Source organism: Hypanus sabinus, unplaced genomic scaffold (assembly GCF_030144855.1).
Source record: "Hypanus sabinus isolate sHypSab1 unplaced genomic scaffold, sHypSab1.hap1 scaffold_1145, whole genome shotgun sequence".
NCBI lineage: Eukaryota > Metazoa > Chordata > Chondrichthyes > Myliobatiformes > Dasyatidae > Hypanus > Hypanus sabinus.
This window is the reverse complement of record NW_026779203.1, coordinates 75,200-98,307: the sequence shown is the minus strand read 5'-3', so window position 1 is coordinate 98,307 and position 23,108 is coordinate 75,200. Positions and strand designations below refer to the sequence as shown.

Sequence of the window (23,108 nt, the reverse complement as noted above, 5' to 3'; positions counted from 1 at the left end):
AGGACTGGGGTATCGAGAACATTGACGCGCATGATTGAGGTGAGAGTAGCTGAAGACAGAAGCGGGAGAGCGAGTTGAGTTCGATAAAAGGGAAAGAGAGGGATTGGGAGAGTGTGTAGAGGGGGAATAGAGAATCGAGAAAGAGACAGGGATAGAAGAGGAAGAGTTCGGGGAAAGGGAGGCGAGATGCGGGAGGGAGAAAATGCGGATGAAATGGAAGAGGCGGGAGTGGAGAGGGATGAGAGAGAGTATTTAGAGGAACGAAGGTGAAGCGTGGGCGAGATGGTGGGTAAGATTGCGATAGAGGGAAAGATAATAAGGCAAGGGTGAGGGGCAGAGCTGATGATGTAATGTGAGTCGGTGAGATACAGACGGTTTTGCCACTTGTTTAAGTCGACTCTATTGACTGTTGACAGAGATCCTGGATCTTTTCAGAAAGATCTGAGCACAGAAGCGCCGACTTCTCGCAGATGAAGCAACGCTTATCCTCACTGCAATGTTCAAAGTGAGGGTACCATCCACATTCAATGCATTCGAAGACTCCAGCCTTCATTTGGAACACGATATTCGAGGCCACTCTCCTATCAAGAAGGGGTAAGCAATATCAGCGTACCTTCAGCAGGCAGCCGTGTGTTAGTCCCCAAAATCACTGACGCCCACTCTCGCCAACGACCTGCGGCACCCCAAAATTTCCCACAATCCCACTTTCCCAGCACAGCCCTGTGTCAGTATCCAGAATTTTCACAATGGTCCACTTTCTCCCTGCAGCCCTTTGTCAGTCCCCAAAATATTCCCACAGCGCCAGTCTCTCCCAAGGCCCCATATCAGTCCTCAAAATGCTGCCACATCTTCAATGTCTCCCCACAGGCCTGTGTTTTCTGCCTAAGTACTCAGACTCACCACTCCCACCACACAGATCAGTGTCAGTCCAAACTACACTGCCTGACTCTCTCCCCACAGCCCCGTGCCGGAACCCAAAATAATCCCACTGCTCAACCCTCTTCTTAGAGACCTGTGTCAATCACCAAAACACCTCCCGCTTCCCATGCTCTCCCCACGGACGTGTCTCAGTCCCCAGAGTACTCCCACTGAACTATTCTCTCCCCACAGATCTGTGTGTGTCCCCTATGTACAACCCTCCCTCATTCCCTCACCACAGACATGTGCTAGGCCCCAAAGTGTTCCCACTGCCTCACTCTCTCCCACAACCTGGGTCAGTTCCCAAAAGAGCTCTGCAGCTCCAGTCTCTCCCCACAGTCCCGTGTTAGTCCCCAAAATACGTGTACATCCCACTTTCACTCCAAGACCCCGCGCGATTCCCTACGATAAACCCAATACCTAGCCATCTCCCTAAAGATCTGTGTCAACCACCAAAACACTCCCACTTCGCACTCTCTTCCCACAGCCCATGACAGTTCCCACATTAATTCAACTGCACACACTCTACCAACAGACTTTGTCAATCCCCAAACAAAGCCAATTGCACACGCTCTCCATACAGCCCTTGTCAGTCCGCAAACTAATATCAATGCCCACTCCTTCTAGCAAACAGCGTCAGTCCCCAAACTAATCTCACTGCCCACTCCCCTCTCGCAGACTGTGTCAGTCCCCAAACTAATCTCACTGCCCACTCCCCTCTCGCAGACTGTGTCAGTCCCCAAACTAAACACATTGCCCACTCCCCTCTCGCAGTCTGTGTCAGTCCCCAAACTAATCTCACTGCCCACTCCCCTCTCGCAGACTGTGTCAGTCCCCAAACTAATCTCACTGCCCACTCCCCTCTCGCAGACTGTGTCAGTCCCCAAACTAAACTCACTGCCCACTCCCCTCTCGCAGACTGTGTCAGTCCCCAAACTAATCTCACTGCCCACTCCCCTCTCGCAGACTGTGTCAGTCCCCAAACTAAACACATTGCCCACTCCCTTCACTCAGCCTGCACCGATCCCCGACTCACTCTTTTCTCAGAAACTTGCAATACCCCAAATCTCACCCATAGTTGCATTTTCCAATCCAGTATGAACTGCCTTGGTCGCGGACAGATTTCTCAACAAAATTCTGTGAAAATAAATTACTATCATTAAAGTTTGAATTTAAGGAGCGTCACGTTACGTCTGACAAAGGGAGAGCGCGAAGGGGTGGTGTGGAAGGAACTCTGTATCTCACACCAGTAGAATGTGATGGCAAGATGCAGGGAGCCTCACTCTGTGTCGGAACCGGGGAGTGTGTAATGCGACGGTGTGGAGGGAGATTCACTCTGTGCCTGACCCCGGGAGTGTGTGATGGGACGGTGTGGTGGGAGATCACTCTGTATCTGACACCGGGAGTGTGTGATGAGACGGTATGGAAGGGAGATCACTCTGTGTCTGACCACGGGAGTGTGTGATGGGACGGTGTGTTGGGAGATCACTCTGTGTCTGACACCGGGAGTGTGTGATGAGATGGTATGGAAGGGAGACTCACTCTGTGTCTGAACCGGGGAGTGTGTGATGCGACGGTGTGGAGTGAGCTTCACTTTGTGTCTGATCAAGGGAGTGTGAGTTGGGACGGTGATGCTGGAGCCTAACTCTGACTCTGAGCCCCGGAGTGTGTGATGAGACCGTATGGAGGGAGCTCTGTCTCTCTCTCTCTCTCTCTCTCTCTCTCTCTCTCTCTCTCTCTCTCTCTCTCTCTCTCTCTCTCTCTCTCTCTCTCTCTCTCTCTCTCTCTCTCTCTCTCTCTCTCTCTCTCTCTCTCTCTATCTATCTATCTATCTATCTATCTATCTATTTATCTATCTAGCTATCTATCTATATATATATATATATACTGCTCTTCAGTTCATCTGACAAATACCTCTTCCTGGCTTGAACTGATTTCAAGTAGATTCCATTTAGAGTTGCAGCAATGCAGATCGGGCCTCAGTGTAGGATCTTTCAAACGTGGATATGTAATAAAGCCGGTCTTCATTTCTTTTTTTTAAAACTTTTTTTATTGCATTTTTAAATGGTTACAAAGTAAAGTATGAAAAAACAATGTATATAACCCTTACCCCCTCCACTTAACCCCTCCCCCCTAACTGCCCTATAGAAAAAAAAGAGAAAGAAAGAAAAAAAAAGAAAGAAAGAAAGAATGCCTTGTTGTTGGAAGATCTCCACATGCTCCATGGAATTCGTAATAACTTTAATATGTATATTTATTTCTTTCCCCTAATAAGCAATTGTTTCATCTTCAGAGCATCTATATATTTAATCATGTCTTTTGTAAATAAGGGCTCCAAATTTTCAGAAATGTTTCATATTGATCTCTTAAATTATAAGTATTTTTTTCTAATGGAATACAACCATAGATTTCTTTCTTCCAAGAGTCTATACTTAAATGTATATCCGATTTCCAAGTAACTGCAATAGCTTTTTTGGCTATTGCCAGTGCAATTTTTATAAATTCTTTCTGATACTTTTTTAGTTTGAGTTTCGGTTTTATCCCTTCAATATCACCTAGTAAAAATAATATTGGATTATGAGGAAATGGTGTTCCTGTAATTTGTTCCAGTAAAAGTCTTAAATTTGTCCAAAAAGGTTGAATTTTAGAGCAAGACCATGTCGAATGTAAAAAAGTACCAGTTTCCTGGTTACATCGGAAACACTGATCCGATAAATTTGGATTTATTTTTTTTTATTTTTTGTGGTGTAATATATAATTGATGTAGAAAATTATACTGCGCTAATCTTAACCGAACATTTATTGTATTTGTCATACTATCAAGACACAGTCTTGACCAATTTGTTTCTTCAATTTTAATATTCAAATCACTTTCCCATTTTGTCTTGACTTATGGACTCCTTGTTTAAATACCTGTCTTTGAATCAAATTATACATACTAGATATAATTTTTTTAATATTTCCTTTTTGAATTAAAATTTCTATTTCATTAGATTTCGGCAATAACATTGTTTGACCTAATTTTTCTCTTAAATAAGCCCTTAATTGAAAGTAACAAAATAAAGTGTTATTTGATATTTTATATTTATTCTTTAATTGATCAAATGACATTAATATACCTCCTTCAAAACAATTCCCTATATATCTAATCCCATTTTGAATCCAATTATATAAAAGTTGATTGTCCATTGTGAAAGGAATAAGTCTATTTTGAATTAAAGATCTCTTTGCTAATAAAGATTTTTTTGTCTCATCATCAACATTTATCTTATTCCATAAATCAATCAAATGTTTTAATATAGGAGATTCTTTCTTTTCCCGTATCCATTTAGATTCCCATTTGTATATAAAATCTCCTGGTACGTTTTCTCCTATTTTATCTAATTCTATTCTAATCCATGCCGGTTTATCTTTCTCGAAAAAAGATGCAATAAATCTAAGTTGATTTGCTTTATAATAATTCCTAAAATTTGGAAGTTGTAATCCTCCTGGATCAAATTTCCATGTCAATTTTTCCAACGATATTCTTGACATCTTACCTTTCCAGAGGAATTTCCTCACATATTTGTTTAACTCTTGAAAAAATTTCTGGGGTAATTGTATTGGTAATGATTGAAATAAATATTGTAATCTAGGGAATATATTCATTTTTATAGTATTTACTCTACCTACTAATGTTATTGGTAATGCCATCCATTTTTCAAGATCTTCCTGAATTTTTTTCAAAAGTGGTAAATAATTTAATTTGTATAAGTTTTTTATATCATTATCAACTCTTATACCTAAATATTTTATACCATTTGCTGGCTATCTAAATTGAGTTATTAATCGACATTGATTATAATCTCCTTTAGTCAGAGGTAAAATTTCACTTTTATCCCAATTTATTTTATAACCCGATATTTTCCCATATTCTTCTAGTCTATAAGATAATTTGCGTAGTGAATGTAATGGATCTGTTAAATAAAGTAGAACATCATCAGCAAATAAGTTAATCTTGTATTCTTCCTGATTAACTCTGAAACCCTTAATATCTGGGTCCATTCTGATTAATTCAGCTAGTGGTTCTATTGCCAACACAAATAAAGCAGGTGATAGTGGGCAACCTTGCCTAGTTGATCTTGTTAACTGAAATGATGTTGAAATTTGACCATTTGTCACTACTTTAGCTTTGGGATTAGTATTTAAGGTTTTAATCCATTTTATAAATGATGTTCCTAGTCCATATTTTTCCAATACCCTAAATAAAAAATCCCATTCCAATCTATCAAATGCTTTTTCTGCATCTAAAGCAACTGCCACACTCATTTCCTCCCTCTTTTGTGCTAGATGGATTATACTAAATAACCGAGTTACATTATCTGCCGATTGTCTGTTTTTGATAAATCCTGTTTGATCCATATGCACTAATTTTGGTAAGCATTTAGATAATCTATTAGATAAGATTTTTGCTGTTATTTTATAATCGGTTTAATAAATAAATAGGTCTATATGATGTTGGTTTTAAAAGGTCTCTATCTTTTTTTGGCAATACTATTAAAATAGCTGTTGTAAAAGATTCTGGAAGTTTATGCGTTCTTTCCGCTTGATATATTAACTCCATAAAAGGAGGAATTAATAAATCTTTAAACTTTTTATAAAATTCAGGTTGAAAACCATCTTCTCCTGGAGATTTATTACTTTGAAGTGATCCTAAAGCTTCTTCAACTTTCTTCAATGTAAAAGGCATACCTAATCGCTTCTGTTCTTCTGTATTTAATTTTGGAAGAGTTATTTGTGATAAAAATTCTTCTATCTTAACGTCATCATTCTTTGATTCTGATTTATACAACTCAGAATAAAAATTATTAAAAGCCTCATTAATTTCTAGAGGTTTATAAGTAATTTCATTCACTTTTGTTCGAATTGCATTTATTGTTTTAGAAATCTGATCTGTTTTTAACTGCCATGCAAGAAATTCACCTAGTTCATAATATCTCTGTTTAGTTCTCATAATTGCTTTTTCTGTTCGATATGTCTGGAGTGTATTATGTTTTAACTTCTTATTAATAAGTTGCCTTCGTTTTTCTTCTGTCATATTTCTTTGAGATTCTTTTTCTAATTTTATAATCTCTTTTTCCAATTGATCTATTTCTATCATATATTCCTTCTTAAATTTAGAAGTATAACTTATTATCTGGCCTCTCAAATATGCTATCATTGCTTCCCACAATATAAATTTATCATCAACTGAATGTAAATTTGTATCTAAAAAGAACTGAATCTGCTTTTTCATAAGATCACAAAAATCTTGACGTTTTAGTAGAATTGAATTGAATCTCCATCTATAAATTGATTCCTCTTTATCTATCATTATCATTGTCATTATTAAAGGAGAGTGATCAGACAATATTCTTGCTTTATATTCCACATTTTTCACTCTATCTTGAGTATTTGTTGATAATAGGAAAAAATCTATCCCTGAATATGTTTCATGTCTATTTGAATAAAATGAATAATCCCTTTCTTTTGGATTGATTCTTCTCCATATATCAATCAAATTTAAATCTTTCATCAATGATAGAGTTAATTTTGCTACTTTTGATTTTGTAATAGCCTTTGTTGATCTATCTAAAACTGGATCTAAACAAAATATTAAAATCTCCACCTATTAATATTTTATCATGTGCATTAGCCAAATTCAAAAAAGTCCTATATAACTTTTACATCATTTTCATTTGGTGCATAAATATTCATAAGAGTCCATAGTTCTGAAAAAATTGGCAATGTATAATTAAATATCTTCCTGCCGAATCAATTAATATATTTTGTATTTTAATTGGTAAATTTTTATTAACCAAAATTGCAACTCCTCTTGCCTTTGAGTTAAGTGAAGCTGCAATAACATTTCCAACCCAGTCTCTTTTTAATTTCTGATGTTCTATATCCGTTAAATGAGTTTCTTGTAAGAAAGCTATATCTATTTTCATTTTTTTATTATATGTTAAAATTCTTTTTCTTTTTATTGGTCCATTAAGCCCACTAACATTAAAACTAAAAAAAAAATCATTAAATTAGTCATTATTTTTATTTATGTCACTCCAATCTATAATAATACCTAATCTTTCAACTTTCGTTGCATCCTGGGAAATCTTTTTAGAAGTCACCATGTTGCTATGTGTGTCCCCACCAATCATCCAGGCAAAACAATAGAAGAAAAATAGAAAATAAAGAAAAATACAAAATACTCCCTTACTAATCTTGTGAAAGAAAAAAAAAACACAACATTACCCCCCTCTATTGTACGGGTCATGGCAATCGCCATGATTACACACGTGAATCCCGTAGTAACCGATTCAAAGCTCCGCAGCCCCCCGCAACATAAAAAGTATATATAAAAAAAACATACTATTCTCAATTAATATTTCTAAAATTTTACTTTTCTCCCTTATATCGTCCTTAAATGTCCATCAGTTCCATTTGCTGTCTCTGTCTTCGTCTTTAACCATTACATTTAGAAATCGCTACGTTTAATTAACGAAGAGATGGAAGTTTTTGTGCAAACACCTCCGCATCTTGATAATCAGAAAAAAATCTTTTTCCTTCCTCCAAAAAATTTATCAGTGTTGCTGGGTGACGCATTAAAAATTTATAACCTTTTTCACATGAAACATTTTTAGCTGGATTAAATTCTTTCTTTCTCTTCAAAAGGTTATAACTTATATCAGGATAAAAAAGAACTGGTTTCTCTGCTATCATCAACGGACCTTTTCTTCTTTTAGCACCCTGGGCAGCCGCCCTCAAAATCTTTTCTTTATCCTGGTATCTTAAACATCTTATCAAAATTGATCGCGGATTTTGATCATCATGAGATCTTGGTCTTAAGGCTCTGTGCACCCTTTCAATCTCAATTAAAGTTTCTGCTCCCATTTCCAATTTCTCAGGAATCCATTTTTGAAAAAAAATTATTGGGTCTTCTCCTTCGGTACCTTCTTTAAGTCCAACAATTTTAATATTGTTGCGTCTACTAAAATTTTCAAGCTTATCAATTTTTCCCACGAGTTGTTTTCTTTCTGATGTCCAGGCATCATTATCATCTTCCATCTTCTTCATTCTTCCATCCATTTCTTCCATTTTGACGTCCAAATCTGTAATTTTCTTTTCCATTTTTTCCTGTTTCTTTGTCATTTTATCAAACATAGCCTCCATATTTGTTATTGTTTTCTTTAATTACTTTTTGGTTACTTTTAATTACTTTTAATGCATTTACTTTATGCATTATTTGCCTCAAAATCTTTTTTGTATTTTCAGAGGAACTTTCATCTTCTTCTTCTTCTTCTCCATCTTCGTCTGATTTTTCCAGAGAGTCAGCCTCTCTCTCAGACTCGATTCACTGCCGGTTTCAGTCGTTGCTGGGTTTTGTAGTTCTGGTTGCTCTCTTTTCCGCATGCTCGTTCCTTTACGCTTGCGCAGTTCTCGTTGATCTTTTCCTTTAGAAATGGCCGATGCTGCCGCAGTCTCCTTTTCTGTTTCACCGGTGGTGTGTTGTACCTGAGTCCGCGGTTCTTCAGTAGAAGTAGGCCTTGATTCTGTTCCAACTTGAGCGGTCTTCGCGGTAGCAGTTTTCTTCGTCCTCTGTTTATGAGGCATAGCTTAAAACAATCCAAAGTAATTGATAAGTAACCTTAAAAAAGTATTAATTACCTTTTCTTCACTTAAACATTAATTTATTAACTTTTTTACGGGAGGGCTGGGTTCCACCGTCCCGATCCTACGTCATCACGTGATGTCCCGTCCCCGCCCCCCCTCCCCGGTCTTCATTTCTGATCCAGTCCTTGGAACAAGCATGCTCTGGAATTCAGGAACAAGGAACAGTGATTCTCCCTCTGCCCGTCTGGGAGTCAGTCATTGAATAATTAACCCCTCCACACCGTCCCATCACACACTCCCGGGGCCAGACACAGAGTGAATCTCGCTCCACACCGTCCCATCATACAATCCCGGTGTCAGACGCAGAGGGAATCTCACTCCACACCGTCCCATCACACACAACCTGTGTCAGACACAAAGTGAACTTCCCTCCACACCGTCCCATCACACAATCCCGGGGTCAGACACAAAGTGAATCTCCCTCCACACCGTCCCATCACACACTCCCGGTGTCAGACGCAGAGTGAATCTCCCTCCACACCGTTCCATCACACACTCCCGTGGTCAGACACAGAATGAATTTCCCTCCACCCCGTCCCATCACACACTACCGGTGTCAGACACAAAGTGAATTTCCCTCCACACCGTCCCATCACACACTCCCGGGGTCAGACACAGAGTGACTCTCCCTCCACACCGTCTCATTACACACTCCCGGGGTCAGACACAAAGTGAATCTCCCTCCACACCGTCCCATCACACACTCCAGGGGTCAGACACGGAGTGATTATTCCTCCACACCGTCCCATCACACACTCCCGGTGTCAGACGCTGAGTGAATCTCCCTCCACCCCGTTCCATCACACACTCTCGTGGTCAGTCACGGAATAAATCCCCCTCCACAACGTCCCATCACACACTACCGGTTTCAGACACAAAGTGAATTTCCCGCCACACCGTCCCATCACATACTCCCGGGGTCAGAAACAGACTGAATCTCCCTCCACACCGTCCCATCGCACACTCCCGGTGTGAGACACAGATTGAATCTCCCTCCACACCGTCCCATCACACAATCCCGAGGTCAGACACAGCGTGAATCTCGATCCATACCATCCCATCACACACTCCCGGGGCCAGACACAGAGTAAATCTCCCTCCACACCGTCCTATCACAATCTCCCGGTGTCAGACACAGAGTGAATCTCCCTCCACCCCGTTCCATCACACACTCCCGGGATCATACACAGAGTGAATCTCCCTCTACACCGTCCCATCACACCCTCCCGGTGTCAGACACAGAGTGAATCTCCCTCCACCCCGTCCCATCACACCCTCCCGGTGTCAGACACAGAGTGAATCTCCCTCCACCCCGTCCCATCACACACTCCCGGTGTCAGACACAGAGTGAATCTCCCTCCACACCGTCCCATCACACACTCCCGGGGTCAGACACAAAGTGAATCTCCCTCCACACCGTCCCATCACACACTCCCGGGGTCAGACACAGAGGGAATCACCCTCCGAACCACCATGAGAGGCCTTGTTGAAAGCTTTTCAAATTCGACTAATACAATATCCACCCCGGGCTTCATCAATCAACCATTTTTCATAAACGATGTGATCAAGTTTGTAAACTATAATCTCACCCACACAAAGCCATTTTGCAAACCTCAAAAAAATATGCCTTTAACGATGTGAGTTGAGTCTATGAGTAAGAATTAATGTAAAGACTGATGCACGAGTCAACCATTTACTGGACGTACAAAAAAGCTGGATGAGCTCAGCAGGGCCGGCAGCATCAGTTGAAAAAAGCAGTCAATGTTTCTGGTCGAGAACTTTCGTCAGGTCTAAAGAAGCAGGGGGCAGGGGCCCTATGAAGAAGATGGCGGAAAACCAATCAGAGGAAAGATCAAGTGTGGGGAGGGGAAGCAGGGCGGGGTTAGGCAGGAGAAGAGAAGAAGGAATCTAAGGGGAAAGCACAATGGGTTGCTGGCCCCACCAGACCACCACACCAGCCTCCGGAACCAGCATATTATCCTACGCAACTTCCGCCACCTTCAACAGGACCCCACCACTAAGGACATCGTTCCCTCTCTACCCCTCTCTGCTTTTCGCAGGGATCGTTCGCACGCATCTATCCGAACTTCTCTTAAATATTGAAATCAAACTTGCATGCAACACTCATTCTGGCAGCTCGTTCCAACACTCTCACAACCGTCTGAGTGAAGAATTTTCCTTTCCTGTTCTCCTTAAACTTTCACCCATCATCCTTAACTCATGCGCTCTGGTTGTAGTACCTCCCAACCCCCATGGAAAAAGCCGACTTGCATTCACCCAATCACTGGGACTTCACCTCTGCAGGGGTGATCGATACCAAAGGGATAGTTTGCATCTTCACTAGAAAGGGGTGGTGGTCAGTATCCTGAGGTTCTGCGCTGTTTTTTCACCACACGTTTTCTGACAAACGATCATCACAATTGGCAAACAAGAGGAAATCTACAGCTGCTGGAACTTCGAGCAACAAACTCAAAATGCTGGAGGAGCTTCGCAGGTCAGGCAGCATCTTTGAAAAAAAAAGTACTTCTTCTGTTAATGCTGTCTGGCCTGCTGAGTTCTTCAAGCAATTTGTGTGTGTAGACCATCGTACGTTATAGTCTGTAACTTCCTTTTGGAATTGAAGACAATTCGATGTGGCTGAACCGAGGCGAGATAGCCGATCCTTTGCTGAGAGCAAGGAAGACACAAGCTTCGATCGGTGTCAGCACCGTGCGAAAGCCAGTTGCAGGTGCTGAGGTTTGGGCAAGATTGAGTCTGTGTTTTACTTTAGTAGCAATGTTAGATCTGTGAAGGGAGCACTGGTCTGAACTGCCCAGAGAAATTACTCTTGCCAATGGAACTGTTTTGAACGCTGACATTAAATTTCTTATAATGGACTGCACGAATCCTAATCTCTGAAACAACTTCACGAGAATGAGTGTGAAGTCCGTTATTGCATCTACGGGGTAATGGGATCAGATTTAGCTAACTGTACGGACAATACCTATGTCACCAGTAATATCACAACTTCTGCTGATGGCAGTTACAGAGTCGGCTGGCAGGCTGAACAAACGCTGTCAAGGGGTTATTACAATTCGGCATATGTAGTACCAAATAGATACCATCTGCCAGCGTTGAAGGATGAAGGAGACTGAGCAACGTTACTGGATTGCAGTGTTCCTGTTCTGGGACCGTGGATAGACATGAAAAGCCAGAGAAAGCAGCACCTCCTAGTGGCCCCATATTTTAATTCCGCGTCCCATTCCCATTCTGATATGTCTATCCACGACTCCTCTACTGGCACGATGAAGCCACACTCAGGTTAGAGGAACAACACCGCATATTCCGTCTGGGTAGCCTCCAACCTGATGGAATGAACATAGATTTTTTCAAACCCGTTAATAAACTTCCTCCCTTTCTTAGCCCATCCCTGATCGATTTATTCCCCACCCTCCCTTTTTACGGAGACACTAATCTTACCTCCACTAATGCCCACCTTTAAGTACTCACCCTGGCATTTTAAAGCTGCACCTTGTCATATTTGATACTTGCACCCTGGGTAAGTGATTCTGCTTGTCTACGCCTCTCTTAGTTTTATAAAGTTCTACCATTTCACCTGTCAGCCTCCTTCACTTCGTGGAAAACAGTCCAAGTCAGTATGATCTTTCCTTGTAACTGAATCCCGCGGTCCATGTAACATTCCTGTGGGTGGTGACCAGAACTGCACAGGGTACTCCTGGTGTGGTTTCATTATTGATTTGTACAACTGTAATATGATATCCCAGCTCCTCTCAAAGCCTTTTGCCGATGAAGGCAAGCATGACGTGCACCTTCTTCACAACCTTGTTTACCTGTGTTGGCACCTTCATGAAATTATGTACCTGTACCCCAAATCTTTCTTTTCGTCAATAATCCTCAGGAACCTATTATTCTCTGTCTGTGTCATAACCTGCTTTAACTTTGCAAAATCCATCATTGTGCATTTGTCTGACACTGTAACAAAACCTCTCTATTTCTCTACAGCAATAAATATCAATGAACCATTCACCTCTGAACCTTGGTCATATATGATTTTATGAACCACTCACTACACCCATCTCTAATTCGTTGTGCAGGAGAACACATTGACGCCTCTCTATTTCTCTCATTGACAATTTATCTCTACATAAATAATTGTCTGACTTTTGTTTCCTCCTGCTTCTCTGCATGCCATCACACTTTACCACATTAAGCTTCATTTACCAAGTATTCTTCTCACCAGCTTCCCCATGTCTTGTTGGAGAGACCAGATGTTCAAACACAACACGTCCCCTCATCACGTTCCCCATCATTGACACCGTGGATTCCGCACATTCTGCCCTTTCATCGGGTCATTAATATCAATAAGTCATTGATGATCCCTGGAAAACTCCACCAATTATATCCTCCTTACACGTTATTCTGTCTCAGTATGATAACCTGACTTCAATCAATATTAACACACTTCCTTCCCAGCACAGAGCTCTTGTCTTGTGCACTTGCCTTACATGTGGTAAATGCCCCTGAAAGTACAAAGACACACTTCTCCAACTTCCCCTATAAAGTCTCAAAACTCTGGTATCACACAAAATGCTGGTGGAACGCAACAGGCGAGGCAGCATCTATAGGGAGAAGGGCTGTCGAAGTTTCGGGCCGAGACCCTTCGTCAGGACTAACTGAACGGAAAGATAGTAAGAGATTTGAAAGTGGGGGGGAATTCAAAATGTCAGGAGAAGACCGGAGGGGGTGGGGTGAAGCTGAGAGCCAGAGAGGTGATTGGTAAAAGGGTTACAGAGCTCGAGAAGGGAAAGGATCATGGGACGGGATGCCGAGTGAGAAGGAAAAGGGGAGGGGAGCACCAGAGGGAGATGGAGAACAGGCAGAGTGATGCGCAGAGAGAGAAAGAAAAAATAAAGGGAGAAAGGGGAAAAAAACTAAATATGTCAGGGATGGGGTAAGAAGGTGCATTAACGGAAGTTAGAGAAGTCAATGTTCATGCCATCAGGTTGGAGGCTAACCAGCTGGTATATAAGGTGTTATTCCTCCAACCTGAGTGTGGGGTGAAGGGTCTCGGCCCGAAACGTCGACAGTGCTTCTCCTAATAGATGCTGCCTGGCCTGCTGTGTTCCACCAGCATTTTCTGTGTGTTGTTTTAATATTCAGTAACCCAGGTTACAGGGTCCAAGACCAGGTTCCAGATGGACAGGGTGGTGAAGAGGGGTTTGGAACACTTTCCTTCAGTCAGGGCACCGAATATAGAAGCTGGGAAGAAATGGTGCAGATGCACACCACGTTGGTTTCGCCGCATTTTGCAAATAGTGTTTAGTTCAGGTCGCCCTGCTGTATGACAGACACCAATCACCTGGAAAGAGTGCAGAGGAGATTTACTGGGATGTGACTGGATCTCAAAGGACTGAATTGTGAAAGGTGTTTTGGACAATTTTCCCTGGAATGTCAGAGAATGAGTGCTGGTATTGCAGAGGTGTATTGCAGTGTGGGTCGAATAAAACAGTCTTTCTGCCAGTGTTGGGGAATCAGGAACCGGAAGGCATTGGTGTAAGAGGAGATCTAATAGGAACCTGAAGGGCAACATTTCCAAGCACAGGCTGGACAGCAAATGGAATGAGCTACTGGGGGAGTGGTTGAATGAGGTACATCGAAGCAGTACTCGGACAGGCTAATGGGAAGGAAAGGATTTGAAGGATATGGGTCAGAAGGTGGGAAATGGGACGGAGGATAACATTGTTCATAATATCGTTGTGAGGCGGTTACAGACCAGAAGCTCAGATGGGAATTTTGGTCAGTGTGGACCATTTGAGCTGAAGACTTGTTTCTGTGCTGTGTGAATCTGACTGTAAACCCTCTTGGTTTAGTTCAATGACATTAAACTTTTCTAAATGACTTGTCATTTCTTCACAGATTATAGACTCCAGTACAGTTACCTACTTTGTTTTCCTTTCTCTTCCACCCTTCAGCAATGGTTTTCAGCTCCACTGGGACCTTTCTGTAACAGTGATTTTTGACAGATTCCAATGTCTCTACTTTCTCTCCAGCCTTCCTGTGAAACCGTCTGGTGCAGGTCGTTGGGAACTGGATATTTTTGCTTTTAGTCCCATTAGTTTATCACCCCTGATGGTGATTGCTACACATTATGGCACAGCATTGAAATGTCACCGTTAGATATCTGTAGGATGTTTGCTGTGTCCCCACTGAAAACACTAATGGAAATTATTGAGTTAACTAATCTGTTTTTCCTTGATATTTTTATCTTTTGTCGCATCATGAGTTACTGGAAAAATCCCGACTGTTTTGTCCACCCTGTCTTTGCCTCTTTGTTTGTTCTCTGAGTTAATATTTACCTTGAACTCTTTTAACCACAGACTGTTGTTTGCTCCCTGTGATTCCTCTGTCTGATCGGGATAAATGTCGGCTCTAACGAACCTTCTCCTTAAACATCTGCCACTGCTCATATTCAGGATCCTTCACCGCAAGAACTCTCTGTAATACCACCTCTTTACACAGATTACAACTGAAATGGCATGTTCCTGGGTAAATAAACTACTGTATGAAACTGTCTCTGACCATTCCACAAATTCCTCTTCCACTGAACCAGTCTGATTATTTTAATCAATAAACAAACAGAAGCAAACACACAGAGAATGTTGGAGGAACTCAGCAACCAGTCGACAGCTCGGGCTGGGAACCTTCATTCTGATTAAAGAGAAAGAGACAAAAGCCAGAATTAGGTGATGGGGGAGGAGTAGAAGGACAAGTGAGTGCGGGAGGGGTCTGGTTTCTGGAGGAACGATTATGTGAAGAGCTGAGTGACAGGCAGAAAAGGCAAAGAGATGAAGAGAAAGGAATCTAACAGGAGAGACGCAGGACCACGGGATTACACAAAAGAGATGGAGAGCCAGACAGAATTGATGAGGAGGTCATGGCGGTGCGTGAGGGGAAGTGAAGGAGTAAAAAGCCACCAGAATGGGGCGGGGGGATCCGAAGGAACGCTGAGGTGGAGTGGGCGGAAGAAGCACAGGATATTCATTTCTTGAATTTGAAGAAATCAATGTTCATGCCGTCGAGATTGGAGGCTACACAATCGGAATATGAGTCGTTGCTCATTCAACATATACTTGGCCTCATCGCAGCAGGAGAGGGGGCCATAGTCAGACATGCTGTTGATGGCCCTCCGCTGGTCAGGTTCGACCATGGATATTGTACCTTCGCGGATGAAAGTCAATATGCAAGTCAGGGTAGTACGATACATAAAGCAAGCTGTTGCCCATGCAGGGGTGAATGCTCTCCACGCAGCTGATGAATCCAGAGCAATGGTCGAGACCGATGCAGTCAGGCACCAGAGGTGTCGCAGAATTAGCGGTGTGTCTCGAAGTAGGGATGACCGTCTCTAATGACATTTGAAATATTTCTGTCACAGCCCAAGCTGTATCTACACTAACTTCCCTCAAGGTCCAAGGGAAAATCCTGTCAGGACCCAAAGGCTTTTGCCATTTTATATTCGTTAAAAGCGCCTGTACTTCCTCTTTTTTACTCATCATAGTTTCCACAACTACCATACTTGTTTCCCTTATCTTACACGATACAATTTACTTCTCCTTATTGAATACCGAAGAAAATAAATTGTTCAAAATCGACCCCATCTCTTTTGGCTCCACATATAGCTGTCCACTCTGATTCTCTAAGGGACCAATTTTCTCCCTTACTATCCTTTTGCTATTGATATAACTGTAGAAACCTTTAGGATTTATTTTCACCATACTTGCCAAAGCAACCTCGTATCTTCTTTTAGCGTTTCTATTTTCTTCCTTAAGAAAATTTATTTATATTCTTTATATTCCTCAAACACGTCATTTACACCATGCTGCCTATATTTATTATAGATCTTTCTCTTTTTCGAAATAATCTTCCAATGTCCCTTGAAAACCATGGCTCTCTCAAACATCTCACACTCTCTCATACCCGGACTCCAGCACCATCAATACTGGTTCAAAAGACCATGTAATGGCCCCCCGTCGATCTCGGCTGCCACAGCAACCCAGGGCATATTCAAAATCCGGACTCCAGCACCATCAATGCTGGTTCCAAAGACCATGGAATGGCCCCGCCGTCGATCTCGGCTGCCACAGCAACCCAGGGCATATTCAAAACCCGGACTCCAGCATCATCAATGCCAGTTCCAACGACCATGGACACCTTCAACGCAATTGCGCAGACCCCAACTGCGACTCCAGCCTTGAACACCAGGCCGGGTCTTCACGTGCAGCGGTTGTGACTCCTGTCTGACCTTCCCCAAGCACCACTCTGCATTCTCCTCTCCCTCAATCCCATCGTCAGCTCCTGGACCCTCAGAGGCTCCACCTTCCTCTCACCCTAATCCTCCCCTCTCCACCGACTTCACCAGCCTCTCCCCTGTGATCTTATCTCTCACCCGTGCCGGGAATTTACCATCCCCTCCGACATTCAACTCCCTGAGGCAGAGTGCTCTGTCCTCAGTAAAGACCTCATCTTTGTGCTCCTTCGCCCACACCTCAGCGAGTTCGACGTACGCCATGATGCTGAACTTTTCTTCCGCCGGCTCCGTCTACGAGCCTAATTCTTCGGCAAGGACTCCCACCCCCACCGATGACCCGTCTTCAACCAAACTCCTCTTCATCAACACCCCGCTCTGGTCTTCTGCCTGCTCTGGATCTCTTTATTGCTAGCTGCTGACGGAACATCAACCATCTGGACTTCCACTTGTTCCACTTCCAACCTCACTTCTTCCGAAAGCTCTGCTCTCCGCTCCAACCCCAAACTCAGTATCAAACCCGCTGATAAGGGGGCGCTGTCGTGGCCTTGTGTACTGACTTCTACATGGCCGAGGCACAGCGACAACTCACTGATACCTCCTCTTACTTACACCTCGATCATGACCCTACTAAGGAGCACCAGGCCACTGTCTCCCACACCATCACCAACCTTGTCAGCTCAGGGGAGCTCCCATCCCCTGCCACCAATCTCATAGTTCCCACACCCTGTACTTCCCGTCTCAGCCTCCTGCACAAGATCCACAAATCCACATGCCTGTCCAGGTAGACCTATTGTCTCAGCTTGCTTCTGCCCCACCGGACTCATTTCTGCGTATCCTGACACTGTTTTATCCAACCTTGTTCAATCCCTTCCCACCTATGTTCGTGACACTTCTCATGTTCTGAATTTTTTCAGTGATTTTTAGTTCTATTGCCCCCCACTGCTATATTTTCGCCATAGACGTGCAGTCCCTATATACCTCCATCCCCCACCAAGAAGGTCTTAAAGCTCTCCGATTATTTTTGGATTCCAGACCAAACCAATTCCCGTCTATCACCACTCAACTCCGTCTAGAGGAATTCGTTCTCACTCTCAATAATTTGTCCTTTGGCTCCTGCCACTTCCTCCATACCAAAGGTGCAGCCAGGGGCACCCGCATGGGTCCCATCTACGTCAGCCTTTCTGTTGGCTTTGTGGAGCAGTCCATGTTCCAAGCCTATACGAGTATCTGCCCCCCTCTTTTCCTTCGCTACATCGACGACTGCATTGGTGCTGTTTTCTGCACGCATGCTGAACACGTTGATTTCATTAACTTTCCCTCCAACTTCCATCCTGTTCTCAAATTTACCTGGTCCATTTCCGACACCTCCCTCCCCTTTCTTGATCTACCTGTCTCCATCTCTGGAGACGGCTTATCTACAAATATCTTCTATAAGCCGACTGAATCTCACAGCTACCTGGACTATTTGTATTCCCACTATGTCTCTTGCAAAAATGTCATCCCCTCTTCGCAATTCCTGCGTCTCCGCCGCATCTGCTCTTGGGATGAGGCTTTTCATTCCAGGACGAAGGAGATGTCTTCCTTTTTCTATATACCGTCTGGGCAGCATCCAACTTGATGGCATGAACATTGACTTCTCTAACTTTCGTTAATGCCCCTCGCCTTCTTACCCTAGCCCTGATTTAGTTATTTCCCCGCCCCCGCCACTTTTTGTTCTCTCTCTGTCCATCACGCTGCCTGTTCTGCATCTCACTCTGGTGTTCCTCTCCACCTTTCTTTCTCCCTAGGCCTCCCGTCCCATGTTCCTTTCCCTTCTCCAGCCCTGTATCCCTTTTGCCAATCAGCTCTCTAGCTTTTTGCTTCAACCCACCCGCTCAGGTCTTTTCTTATATTTTTGCATTTCCCCCTCCACCTCCTATTTTCAAATCTCTATCTTTTCTTTCAGTTAATCCTGACGAATGGTCTCGGCCCGAAACATCGACAATGCTTCTTTCTATACATGCTGCCTGGCCTGCTGCGTTCCACCTTCATCTTGTGTGTGTTTCTCGAATTAGCAGCATCTGCAGATTTCCTTGTGTTTACATTGATTTCTTACAATTTTAAAAGTAAGGTTGCTATTAATTGATACCAAATTATTCAAAGGAAAATTTTCATTCTTATGAAAATTTATTTTATGTCCTGAAAACTGGCAAAAACAGGCGAATGAAGGAAGTACGAAAGGTAATGAAGTCTTAACATTAGAAATTTAAAGCAAAAGGTCATCGGCATAATGCAAAAGTTCTAAAGAAAGGACATATTTGACACAGCTTTGTGGACCAAGAAGCCTGTATTGTGCTGTTGCAATTCTACGTTCTGTATGTTCCTATTCTACCTGTTTCCTCAACACTACATGCCCTTCCACGAATCTTTCTAACATCTGAAACTTGGCAACACAGCCATCTATTCTATCATATAAGTCATTATATACAGCAAAAAAAAAGAAGTGATCCCAACACCGACCACTGTGGAACACCACTGGCCACTGGCAGGTAACCGGAAAAGGAGCATTTTATTCCCAATTGCTGCCTCTTACCAATCAGCCAATGACCTGACCATGTTAATAACATTCTAGTAATATCATGGGCTCTTACTTTTGTAATCAGCCATCTGTGTGGTAACTTGTCAAAGGCCTTCCTGACGTCCAGATAAACAAAATCCGCTGCATCCCATTTATCTATCCTACTTGTATTCTCCTCAAAGAATTCCAACAGGAAGACGTGAATTATTCAACGAGTAAATAAATAGACTAAGCTCAGAGATAGTGCTTAGCCGATGACGAATTATTTTGACACAACTAAAGCATCCATTTATCACTGACTGAAGAGTCGTGGAAGATTGAAGATTGTCACCATCCAGACTTTAGGTGATCCTAACCCTCTGTGCAATTCCCAATCTACAATACAAGGTCAGCAATATTCATTTGTTACTGAAAGCTTGGAGCCATAAAAATGTTATAAAATAAACATTTAACATTGAATCGGATAGAAAACCTGATTCATAAAGGTTTGGATACAGGAGGAAGTGGTTTATGATGAATGTTAAATTGTGTCAATGCTTAAAATAAGGGATAGCAAAAAATAAAGGCCTGAAAGAGGACCACAAGCTTTAGGTTTGGAGGCCATTGTGCCTCAATGACCCTGAGTTCTATGTTGTCTGGAGACAGGGGCTTCCGCTTTGGCTCTCGGCAGTATCAGCCGTACCAAATAGGTCAATAAGTAGAGGCCAGGCTAAGAGAGGTCCACGGGTCTGGGCGTTCAGCCAAGGAATAACAACTCTGACTAGTAAGACCAAACTGCTCCAGAAACAGCAATGAAGAATTATTCTAGATCTGAGTGTAAGGCTTCTCCTCAGTCTCCACGTGGGATGTGTACTGGACTGCACTGAAACCCAAGAGGAAGCTAGTGACATGGTGAAGAAAGCCCTGACCACGGCCAGAGAAGGAAGACATTTATTTCTGCCCTAACTGTCAGTAGTGTAATTGGCAGAAAATATAAATATAATAGTTGCACTTGGACTTTTAGCATTTTTCATTCTCAAATTATAACAGCTCAGAAGTGGTAGTCGGATGCAGCAAATTGAAGTACTTTATTACACAGAAGGAAACAACTCCAATGTCATGATGAACATCCTCTTATCATTAGTCGTGTGCTCTGAATCATTCACCAGGAAATGCTGATGGATATTTGCCATACACACACATACTCATTGCAGAAATCAAAATCATATTTCTGGAGGTGTATTTCCTTAGCATCAGCTTGGCTTACAATTGAGACTGGATACAATTGGAAAGGAAGCTGAAATGTTTTCTCTGGAACACCAGAGACTGAGGCGGGATCAGATAAAAGTTTATAAGATTAAAAGAGGCACAGATAGATTAGACAGGGAGTATCTGTTTCCCGTGGTTGAAATGTCAAATACCAAAGGGCAGGCATCTAGAGTGAGAAGGCATGGGTTCAAGGGGCACATGAGAGGTAGGCTTTTGACTCAGAGAGTTGTGGATGACTGGAATGCATTGTTCTTACGAGCTCTTAACAGATCTTTACTTACCAAACGGTTACCTGCTGTGTTCTGGACAGCTATGTGGGAATATGCATCTCAGACTTTCGCACATATTTTCCTGTGAATTGACAAGAAACAAAGAACAGTGAATTCAGCTTGCAGCTCCGTTATCTCAGACCATTGACTTTGTTGCCCATGGAAGAATTCCACAGCATGCTTTCTGGAGTGCTGTTGCACTGAAAAGGGTTCAGGTATGAGGACAGGTGACAGAAAATAGTTGAGAGAATAACACACGCCAATCCTCATGGAGGGATCAGAAATTAAATGAGGGAGCTAAGTTCCTGGGTGTGAAAATATCCGAGGACCTAACCTGGACCCAACATATTTATGCTGTGGTAAAGAAGGTATTTCGGCGGCTATATTTCAATAGAAATTTGAGTAGATTTTGAATGTCACCAAAAACGCTATACTTTCTTGGAAGCTTGACAAAATTTGACATGTTAGCTGAAACATTTACAAATTTCCACAGTTGTTTGTTAGAGAGTATATTGACTGGTTTTCTCGTGGCCTGATATGGAAGCATCAATGCCATTGTACGGAAAAGCCTGTCAGTAGTAGTAAATATGGCCCAGTCCGTCATTGGTAAACCAAACCCACTAATCCCTCCTACCTACACCATGTCCAAATCCCTCCATCTTTCTGCATCAGATCACCTCTCAGTCTCTGGAGTTGCAGTGAAAACAACTATTTTATTGCCCCTCTTGTGATAGTACACACCCTTTAACTGAGGCAGCATCCTGGTAAACATACTCTGCACCCTCTACTGAGCCTCCACATCCTTCCAAGTGTGGGGCCACCAGAACTTTATGCAGTGATCCTGACGTGGCCCAACGAGAGTTTTACCAAGTTGGAACATGAATTTTGAACTCAGTACCTGGACAAATAAATGAAAGCATTCTGTAAGCTTCTCTGAAGCAACATATCAACCTGTGTAGCTACATTCAACTAGCAATGAATGGGGATGCCATGATCTCTGCTCAGCAACACTCTAAAAGACCTTGTCCATAACAGAGTTCTGTCTCTTTGCATTTGCCCTGCAGAGTTGCAGTTCCTCACATTTCTCTGGGTCAAATTCCATCTGCCATTTCTCAGCCTATATCTGCAACTGATCTATATTTTGTTGTATTTATTGCCACTCCCTTGTACTATCCACAGCTCCGTCAGTCCTGGTATCATCTGCTAATTTACTAACGAATCCATCTACATTTTCATCCAGGACATCTAGAGACATTACAAGCAGCAGAGGTCCCATAATAGATCGCTGTGAAACTCCACTAATCGAAGACCTCCAGCTCCAATGTTTTCCTTTAACCACTCCTCCTGTCTCTTATGCGAAAGCCAATACTGACTCCAAACAGCCAATTCCTTGCCAACCACATGCATCTGAATTTTCCGGATTACCATCCAAAAAGACTTTGCCCAGCGCCTGAGTAAAATCAATGTAGATACACGCACTGCCTACCCTTATCAAGCTCTATGTAAATAGCTTCTATTTGGATAAACAAGTTTGCCAAGAATAATCAATTGAAGGTGACCATGAACAAACAGGTCCTGACTCAGTGTCGTCAGTTGGGGGTCGTATGTCCGCACTGTCCCTGGGATCAAATCCACATATTTAGACATCAAAGTTAACACTATTGCTGCCAGAAGAAGTGAGAAACAAGATACACTTAAACATCATCCATAACATTTCCAATCTGTTGAACCCATTTCCCTGCAATTTAGTGAAAGACTGTCTATAGCCGTAGTTATGTGACTTGTCAGGACCTCAGTCCGAGCATGATTCAGCTGTACCCTGTCCAATCAAATCATCTCCATTCCTCCCCAAAAGTGGGACCAATGTATCATGAATATCAACAATCTTCCTCCAGTCTTTGAGGCACACTTTTAACTCCCTAATCTAATTGATCCTGTAACAAGCGCACGCACTTTACATAACAATGCAGAGTATATTAACCTTTTGATTCTGATTCCTATATTTATTTCTTAGCTGCTTAGCAGTCACTTTTCAGTGGTTATCCTATTTGCTGGACTCACCTGGACCAGGACCACTGATCATTTTTTTTCTCCCACCCCAAATTCCTCCGCAGTTCAGATG

At 42.5% G+C, this 23,108-nt stretch overlaps 1 long non-coding RNA gene across 2 annotated transcripts in view; it reads right to left on the bottom strand.

The window, feature by feature from the left end:
• Window positions 1-444: 444 nt before the first annotated feature.
• The window catches only part of LOC132386403 (uncharacterized), a 42,601-nt gene continuing 19,937 nt past the window's right edge, over window positions 445-23,108 (bottom strand). For both annotated transcript variants that reach the window (XR_009509521.1, XR_009509522.1), the window contains 4 exons: window positions 20,999-21,068; window positions 14,964-15,315; window positions 1,991-2,055; window positions 445-581 (listed from right to left, as the gene is read on the bottom strand). This is a non-coding gene — a long non-coding RNA (uncharacterized LOC132386403). The remainder of the gene's footprint in view (window positions 582-1,990; window positions 2,056-14,963; window positions 15,316-20,998; window positions 21,069-23,108) is intronic.